The sequence below is a fragment of the Thermobia domestica genome, chromosome 3 (assembly GCF_964235325.1).
Source record: "Thermobia domestica chromosome 3, izTheDome1.hap1.1, whole genome shotgun sequence".
NCBI classification, from domain to species: domain Eukaryota; kingdom Metazoa; phylum Arthropoda; class Insecta; order Zygentoma; family Lepismatidae; genus Thermobia; species Thermobia domestica.
This window is the reverse complement of record NC_137456.1, coordinates 292,198,809-292,209,267: the sequence shown is the minus strand read 5'-3', so window position 1 is coordinate 292,209,267 and position 10,459 is coordinate 292,198,809. Positions and strand designations below refer to the sequence as shown.

The window sequence follows — 10,459 nt, the reverse complement described above, 5'->3', positions numbered from 1 at the left end:
GGTCTTAACCAACTTCCTTCCCATATGCTATCTCGTACCCCATCCCGGCGTGTACCAGAGATGCTTAAAGGCCTTAAATGAAAATGCTTAAGGCCTTCTGCGGGCGTGGTCGCGGGCTCTAAATCCCGCTGGGAGCCCTCCGCCTCGGATATAAACCCGAGCAATGGTTCGGATCCCACTTTAACCTGTAGGTCCCGTCGTTAGAAGCTCCTTAGCTTGTTTAGGACGTTAATACAAATTCTATCAATAAGGAGCACATAAAAGACAGAAAACTTACTTGCAATATAATTTATCCAGCTTTCCATCCTTGGTTCTAATCTTGTTCAGATCTTCATTTTTTTCTAGAACAACTCCAATGACATTCCGAAAATCCGCCTTTGCTCTGTCCACATCCGGGATTGGTATTATGACATTATCTCCCACTTCAACAGGTGGATGGGTGGCATCAGAGATACGTTTCATTTTCTTGGCCTGCTTTGACAAATTTTCACGTGCTTCTTTCCTGGATGATGTGATACCAACCGCACTATGACCAGCCTCATTTTCTCCTTCATCAAATGTTTGATGTTCACTAAGGCGCTCATTCATGTCCTCAATAATACTCACGAGGTCGTCCTCATCGTTTATATTTTGGAGAACATCTGATGACAGTGCTGAAGTCGTAAGTCCTACTCTTGGCTCAATGCCGAACATCGCACAGTATGGAGACCGTTTTATTCCGGAATGATAAGCTCGATTTTTCATAAACCGAACAAAGCGGAGACCATTTGACCAGTTTGTTGTTTTATTATCCTGCATCCACGAGGCAAGCATATTTTCTATATCTTGATTTGCCCGTTCTACTGACCCTTGGCTTTGGCTGTACCTGGGCTTTCCGTTGACTAACTTTAACTCAGGCCAGAGTGTCGTTAGTTCCTTGATGACAGAATTAACAAACTCTCTGCCATTATCAGAATGTAAAATGCAGGGGGCACCAAATGTCAAAAATATGTCTGTCAGTTGGTAGGCTACTTCTTCAGCTCTTTTGGTTTGCAGCGCTTGCAGTAAGACAAACTTCGTCAGATGATCCTGGTATACCATGATAAACTTGAACTTACGATCTGGGTGTGCTTGCATGTCTATCAGGTTCACTTGACATCGGCTGTTCACTTCTGTGTGAAGTATTGGCTTAGAAACAAAGCCCTTCTTTTTCATACTTTTCTTCCGTTGACATGTTTCACACATTGACAGAAAAATATTTATCATTTGATTCGTAACGTTGGCATATTTCCTAGAAGTTTCGGCTTTCATTCTATCTCGACCTCCGTGTCCCACAGCAACATGTGATGCTTCAATAACATCAAAGATCTCCTCGGCAGGTAAGTAGTACTTCACAGGCTCACTATTCGACACCAGTTTTTTTGTTTCACCAATTTCCAAAACATTAAACCGTTTCAAATGTCTGTACTGTAAAGGTGTTTTCTTTGCAGCAGATTTTGCCTCTTCAACTTCAGTTAAAAGTTTACTGTAAACGTCCTTGGTCATTGCATTATAGTGACTGTCTTTTTCATTTTCCAAACGAATAATTTCTTTGAAGAATCTTTCCTTCAAAATTGTTTCTTTATCGGACTGACTCATTACAACGAATAATCACCTCACACTTCCCGAAACACTAACACACGCGTAGCCACGACAAGAGAGACGCACCTGCACACTTTACAAAGGCTCCGAACAGACTGAGAGAAAACAAAACAATACTTTCCCAGTAGGAGCAAGTCCGAACTTGCAGAAACACTGTTAACTGATCCATTTTGGTCAGAATTAGTTTTAACTAGTAAAAACTGTATATGATTCACATTATATAGTCTTTTTCGTTAATTCCAGAATTACCTAACTAACATAGTAAATTCTAGTATTGACTAGTTAATACTAGTTCTTTCGAAATGGCTTTGAGAAAACTAGTTTTAACTAGGAAATTCTAGTTTTACCTAATTTCGGGTTCTGGCGGTAACATATACATATATAAGTGCAATTAGTTATGTTTTGACATATACCGTATATTCTTATTGTTTTGAAATACATTCTTATATATATACACATATTTCTATCTATCTTTATAATAAACTCAAAATGTAAATATTAGTAAATATGAAGTATTTTATATGTACCTTAGTTAGGCGGTTCTTCAGTATTTATATCAGTATTTTCTTTGTTCTCTAGAAGTACATACAGCTTTGCGTTTTTCCAAATAACAGGATTTCCTGAGTCAAGAATATATCGTGATGTACTTTATGGAAAATTGGAACTTCTAGGTAAGTGTTAAAGTTATTTTAATACATTACACTCTAATATTATTTTATGTTTCCATGATAAATATTAAGATCAGTTACTGCACAATAATAGTAAGTATAAATTACTAATAACAATTAACTCTTTTTAATAATTACCAACAAATCTGAATAAATAATATGAAATCTACAATTATTATTTGAAATGAAATGAAAATTAGAGTTTTCCATTATATGTGTATTTTGCCCCACAAGAGTCATCTAATACTGCACTATAGAGTAATCTTTTATTCCTTAAAAGTTGCACTATTACAATTACAATTCACTGGTAATTGCATTGTAACTGCTAAACCTTATCTTAACAATTTTACACTTTTGCATACTTAGGTCTTTAGACTCTTTGTCTTCCAATGGTAAAGCAAAAAAGCGAAAACTCAAGCATACTATAGAGTCTTTGCTTTTACACATTGCGCCTGTAAAGTTATTGATTGCATTTTCAACAAATGGCTAGTGTTGTTCATTGTTGAAATATATATAATATAGACTGTTCAGGAATATTGCAATCTGATTGTTAGGAAGATTGTAGGGATAAGAAAACTCGTCGCTATGCTTCTTTGTATTTACATTTTTAACGCTGTGTTAAAAGCGAGCGACCGCGTTCGACTCCCGGTAGAAATTTGTTCATTCTGACCACCATAAAATCTTAGGTTTGCATCTCGTATAACCACGTTGCTCAAAGTGACGCTTAATCCCAATATATGTAATCGGAGATGATTGGAAATCTGACAAGAAATCGACCTTATTTGTCACACTTGACAGCATATTCTTGAATATTTATCTTCATCCAATTGTAATTTTCAAATCATGTTTTATTCATTCATTAGTTTCTGTTGTTTCACTGATTTTTTACTGGTATAATATTCTTTCTTTGTTAATTGTGAAGTGTTTATGATTCCACTCCCTTAGTGTTGACAATTTCTTGCTTTTTCATTTAAATAGTAAACATTTCAAAAGGAAAATTACATCAGTAGATATTAAAGGTTTGTTTTTACATGCATAGGTAAAACGAAAATATTCCACATCGATATAAAAAGTTGTATAGAATTGATAGCATAATAAGAAATATATTTTCCTTTACTCCAAGATACAAAACATTACATTTTATTAAGGTACGTAAATTAAGAAGAGCATACAATTCTTTGTATTAATTTACTAACTATTTTAAATTATTATATTAAGCTCTGCTTTGACACAAATCAGCATAAATATTTGGAAGTTAAAAGGACAATTTAATTTAGACCTATAATGTTATAAACGATCATGAAGTATTATTCAAGAGTTGATAATGTTCTACATTTAGAAAACGTTTCTGTCTAGCATATTAGTAATCAACTGAACTTTTGCTAGTGTATCAAATGTTGATAGTAAATTGTAATAAGAGAAATATGAAACACGTTTCCTGGAAAATTAATTCAGAGTGGTAAATCATGAGCAAAATGCATCTACAAGTTTTTTTTCACTCACGTACAACCAACAACAACTTATACTAAACGTTCTATTTAAGAACTATATAATGCCATGTTAGCGGACAATTCAGTTACTGTAATATCTATGGTTTAAAACCATACAAAGGCTTCAATATTTTAAACATTACCTGACTTTATATCTAAGTTTTTACTGATATAACCAGTGCTGTGAATATTATTCTGGCTTTGTGAACAGTTTCAAAACCATTTAAATATTGTTAGAAATCCAATTGGCATAAATGTCTACATATTTTAGTATAAAATAAGGTTGGCACTAGACTCGTATTTCCAGGTTTTACTGGACTTTTTATCAAGATTTTTGATCAATAGATGTAAATGTTCATGAGTTGATTTTGAGTTTAGCCCTTCGTTCAGTAGCAAAGCTATTTAAAAGGTAGGACTACAGATTAATGTTCAACTCAACCCATATTAGGCTATAACCTAACCCGAGAGTCCAATGCTAAAGCTTGTATGTTAATTAGTTAGCACGAAGGAGTTCTAGATATAACGTTAGATTAAGTATTCAATATACCAAATTTACAGTTGATATATACCTAAGGAAACTGATAATTCTTAAACTAAATGCACCAAGTCCAGGTATTAATATTTCAAGTAGGTTTTATTTCAAAATTAATTCTTCTATAATTAGCTCATTGGAACTTAATTTGAAGGCTTAAAGTCAACAAAATAAACGATAAAGGCTGATCGTTGTAAATTGTTTTTGGACAGTATAACTTGTCGATATGTGTTTTCAACGCAATTTCTTTTCAGTTTCATTTGGAGGAACAATCAACATTTTTCTTGGAGGAAGTTTGCTTTCATGTGTTGAATTGGCGTACTTTCTTATTTTGGAATACATTTCTAAACGACGAACTGTACATTGTTTTAATAAAGCAGGATCTTTGTTCAGACTACGTCGTTATATGAAACGGTGTATTGTTGCAAAATTCAAAGGAAGGCGTCGAAAATTATTTCCATTAAGCATATTCTCAACTTCCAAACAATTCGCGAAGGAATATATGAGGTAAATAGAAAGTCGTTTTTATAGTAGAAAATATATCAGCAATAATCTGTATTCGTATACTCCAGAAACGTTCTAGAAAACACTGATAATGTTCAATACCTAACCAATAGTCAATATTACTAGGATTATCACATTCACATTAAAACAATCTTTGTCAAGCATTAATCAACAATAAGTGTTTCAAATAATGTTTGTTATGAATTGAGAAATTTTAATATCATACATAATGCAGGGTTATTCAAAGAGAAAGAACACATTTCAAACATTTATTTCTCCCAAACCACAAAAGATAGAAATATACTTCGAACATTACTTGAGTAAGAAAAATTCACAATTTAAACAGTCCGGATAGAAGTTACAATCATGGCCGCATTGGCGCTGTTGTTTGTTGTTGTTTGTCTTTAGTAAAATGGTGGCGTCACCACATGAGAAATCATTTTTGTGTGCTATAATTGGCAAACCTTGAGTGCATTGTTGCAGCTCAGCGAATATTTCGCCGTCAATTTAATAAATAACCGCCGCATCATAAGCAAATTTACGAGTGGCATCGAAAATTCGTAGAATATGATTGCATCTGCAAAGGGAAAAGCACGGGAAGTCAACGTACATCGAACGAGAATGTCGAGCGTATTCGTACAAAATATGAAAAGAGTCCAAAGAAATCCACATCATGAGCAAGCAAAAAACTTAACATTCCTCAACTAACGGTATGCCGAGTTCTAAAACATCGTCTGCACATGAAGCAATACAAACTGCAGTTATTGCAAGCATTGCATTCTGACGACCACGCCAAAAGGTACGAATTTTGCATTAGCATGTTAGATGATATGGAAGAAGACAATTTTGCTCAACGATTTCTTTTCCGATGAATCAACTTTTCATCTTTCTGGTAAAGTTAATCGCCGTAACTTTACAATTTGAAAAAGTGAAAGCCCTACGGCAGTGATTTCGATAACTAGAGACTAACTGATTCGTGTGTGGCAAGAAATGAGCCACTGTTTTGACAATTGTGGTGTAACACACGGTGCTCATGTTGAATGCACGCCCCAATAACTAACAACAAATTGCAAACTTTTCTTAATAAAGTAACGTTCGAATCATGCTTCTCTCTTTTGTAGTTTGGAAGAAATAAATGTTTGAAATCTGTTCTGTCTTAGTGAATAACCCTGTATTACTGAAATAGTGGTAGCATGGTAGGGTGAATAAGTTTTATTTTTTATTGTACTTGTTTTCCTTCCTAAGATGAAATATGAGCAAACACTTTTTGACATATAGACATTTAGCTAAAACGTATTGCTAGAAATCTAGTTATGGAATAAAAAAACAAACATTGCCTTATAATAAAAGGTTTTGAATATAAGCATTCTAAATTGAAAAAAATATACTTACAGTATAATTCATGTACGTAGTAGATATTCTTTCTGTTGCTCAGTAAGTGTTTGTGGTCAGTCACTGATCACTACGAGTTCAATGCAAGTAACTATAATATGTTTGATAAAAACATAAAACACTTGTTTATTATATAGAGCACTTGTAACGCAAAGTAATTAAGTTAAATTACTAAGGTGTGCAAAACATGCATAATGTTTGTATATTTAAGTTGAAGTTTAAACCTTCACACTCTAATTTAATTAGTAAATGTTATTTACAATATCTAACCATGAATCTTTCAAGATTATAATTTTAGAATGTTTAAGTTGCAAATAAAGATGTTAAAGGGAACAGTTTCGGAAATGATAAAAAATATCCAGTTGATTATATTCCACGGTGAAGACGAGATTTGCATTATTGCAAACTCCACTATTTTGTGTAAACATTTAACCCTTAAATAGTCGCTTGCGGAATTTTGTTCCGCACTTTTACATTCTTCTTTTTATTTTTCCTTCTTTCGATCGCATGCTTTTGAACTTTTGTCTAGCTGCCTTTTAAAGTTTCATGATTAAACAACAATACATATCTGAATTGTTGCCCAAGCCACTAGTGAATATTTTGTCATTTATTTTGGAGTGGTGCATTTTGCGGAGCAAAGTTCCGCGCGCGACTAAATAAGTTACCTTTTTTTCTCCTACACATTTTACGCTTTCTTTCAATTTATTGTTCTTACCCGACAACAATTAAGCGATTCCGTAACTACAAAACATATCACAAGCAAGAGCCACCACCACTATTTTTTTAAATTTATTTTGCAAAAATATATTTCCAGGTGCAGTTCATTTGTAAGCAACTGAACTTATAAGCGGTTCAAATGTTGCATTGTGCGCTCTGGGAATAAATACATAGAGAACAGAGTCAGTCTTTTCTTTCAAAACGGATCATCATGAACGTGATGTGGACAGAATTAGAAACATGTTGAAGGAAGTTCTGGCTTAAGACGACAATTTAGATGTTCCGGATATGGAAGATGGCGATGAAGAAGATATCATTGAAGAAAGCAATCATATATCTGCCAGTAAAGGATCAGCAGATGAAGAGGAAGTGTTGTCACAAGCAGATCATGTGGAACCACTTTCAAATACTACTGCACGGGAACCACACCTTCTAGGAAAGGCCAATGTTACTAAATGGTACGCACATGCTCCACGACAAAATATACGAAGAAGAAGTCAGAATATTTTGACCCAATTACCAGGAGTCAAAGGACATGCTATAGAAGCGAAAACGCCGAGCTAATGTTGGAGTTTGTTCTTTAGTGCGTCTATGCTGGAGAGAATCGTTGAATTTACAAAGCAGTGGACTGAAACATATAGGGACACTTATAGCAGAGAAAGAGATGCTCAAAATACTAATATAACAGAAGTAAAGGCCTTCCTGGGCCTTCTATATCTTGCAGGATGACTGAAGTCACCTCATGCTAATCCGAACGATCTCTATGCAAAGGATGGGACTTGAAGACGAGGAAATGTAAGTAGTATGGATATGTTAACCGAGAGGCAAAAGCATAATTTATATGAAAGTTTCAAAATACATAAAACCTATATTTCTTATCAGGTACAACTATACATGTTATTATTCTTATTTGAGAAAAAAGCATAATAGTTTTTCCATTGTTTATGTACTTATGTCTAACGTATTTTATATTAGTTTAGGTCTTCAATAGCATAAAATAAATTAAGACACCTATTAAAACAAATATTTTAACCTAAAATTAAATAAAAATTTAAAAAAGAAACAAATATTACACGAGTTTTACTATGTAGTTATTATGCGGGACAAAATTCCGCACGCGACTAATTAAGTAACTTTTTTCACGCTATCCGACATTTTTCTGAGTGACAGCAAGGAAGCAAAATTTTCAAAGAGCAAGATTAAGGCATTATTTGACTTTCTCGTGTAAATGAACAACTATAATTCAACATTCATATGAATAAATACAATTTTGGTTTTCAAAATGATTCTTTCGTAGAGAGATAGACTTTCCTGCTGCAAATGATATAGATAACATGTTATTTATTCTTTATAAATTCTCTTTCACAACAATTACCTTCTATTCTTGTTTTTATACGTATTCCATATTACAAGAGGATAATGTATTACTACTTTACAGATTTTATACGTATTCCATAACATTACTACAAGATAATGTATTACTACATAGAAACCGATTTTATTTTAACAAGCGTTTGAGTGATTCTTCAATTGCACGACAACCTCCATGAAAACTTTTGTTTTCTATGGCGATTTTACACATCGGATTCATAATAAAGAATGGAACCCTAACACTCTAAAAAACTGATTTAGATGAATTCAATGTGTGTGTGTGTACATATAGACAAATATAGAGAAAAGGTATTTGTAGATTTACAACACTTACAAATAGCATTCATAAAAATTCTAAATTCTAGTAGTAATTTGCTTCAAGATATTCTTTTCTATGTAGATTTTGTATCACCATGTAAAAGTTCACTGTTTACCTCTTTATAGTAAATGTCTTTGGTTTGGTAATCAATTTACAGTGTGGTTAATGGGTAACATTTTGTCTATGTATAAATATGTTGCTTCCGACTCTCATTTTTAACACATGTGTATTCAGCGTATTGTATATGTACGGTATATCAGTAAGCGTTCCTCGTGTTGAAAGAATGAAACATTTTGGGGGTTTAAAGAAAAGATTAAGCGTTATGCTTTCTGTTAATATGCATATCATTTCCTTGGGTCGGAAATGCACACTCACCAGAAGTATTTCTCCCTTGATTGTTAGAACATTATTGGGTAACACTCAGAACATTGCTTGGGGTCACAAACGCCTAGATAGATGCTGCGCATTATGCATTTAATATATTCACAACTAGAGACACTTTTAAGATTTTGCAGCATGTAGACATTTTTTCTTCGACGGAAAACATATTTAATGCAATATTACAGTTTAATATATGGTTTTCTTCTGTTAGAATTTTCTTATTTTTGTAAGATAAGAAAACATAACATAAGGATACAAGTATAATTCTGGATCAATTGTAATTGTGTTCTAATTGTTTTTATTTATAAACATAGAAATAAGTTTGTATCGGAAATTGATTATACATATAATTGGAAGGGAAGTAGCAAGTGGCTGTTAATTGATTCACCAGTGTTAGTGCCTATGTTTGTCCTTCTGTTTCTTTCATTATAAATCTCGTAAAATGTTTCCATTTCTAACGAAATTCAGTAATGTTTATTTACAAAGAACGAATGAACTCTTTACAGTGATTGGATTTGTATGTCTTTTTCCAACTTCTGAGAACGTTATTGTTTGATGTTGCAAGAATATATCAAAAGTCAAAGATTAAAAGTGAACAAAATAATCTAACTCCTGCAAGTTTTAACATTCAGAAACTTATTTTCAGATAGAAAGTATTTACACATAAGAATTCAATAAAATGTAGCACACAAGTTCTTAAAGCTGTTTCCTATCATTCAAAAATTGTTAATCCAATGCACGAGTTAGAAAAATGTGTGGGTTCCAAAAAGTTGAAGTTTCAGTATTGCAATAGTTTGATACTACAAATAATTTTCATTCATAACAACTATGGTTCAATTTTCGTGGAATATGGAATATACAATTTCATTCAAGCCTTCCAGCCACCCACATCTAAAAATTTGACAAGAATTTGTGAATTCGTACATTTACTTTCGTAATTCGTAACATTTCATTACATTTTTGACAATAACTAAAATCTCTAGCAATTTCGGACACCTTCTCACCATTAGAACCACGATTAACAACATGACCTCTTCACATTGTAGTTATTTGTAGAGAGCAAAAGGTGACCGAACTTCTGCTTAAGCTGTTGTTGTGTTTTGATTATTCCTATACAGGGAGTCTAAGTGTTCACTCTTAAGAAAAAATAAAATAATGAGATGTGTTACTTAAAATGTAAATGATGAAAACAATTATTCACTCTCCCGTTAAAATAATTGAGTATACAGATTTTTCTTATTTATATTCACTGGGAATGTTTGGTCCATGTGACATAATAACCTTCCCATGGGGCACAATTATGAGTAGTGAAAGTAGAACGTTCCACTTCGTTTCATTTTAACGTCATGCCTGAACTACTATATGCTCATGAGTGCTTCAAACTTTTTAATACCTTACTTGTTTATACCGTAAATTAATAATATTGTTATCTAGCTACTAAACCTTGAGACTTTATGCTATCTAG

General features: G+C 33.0%; 1 pseudogene; it reads right to left on the bottom strand.

Moving 5' to 3' along the window:
• Nucleotides 1-273: 273 nt before the first annotated feature.
• LOC145682250 (KRAB domain-containing protein 2 pseudogene) lies at nucleotides 274-1,524 on the bottom strand (annotated as a pseudogene).
• Between the last annotated feature and the right edge of the window lie 8,935 nt (nucleotides 1,525-10,459).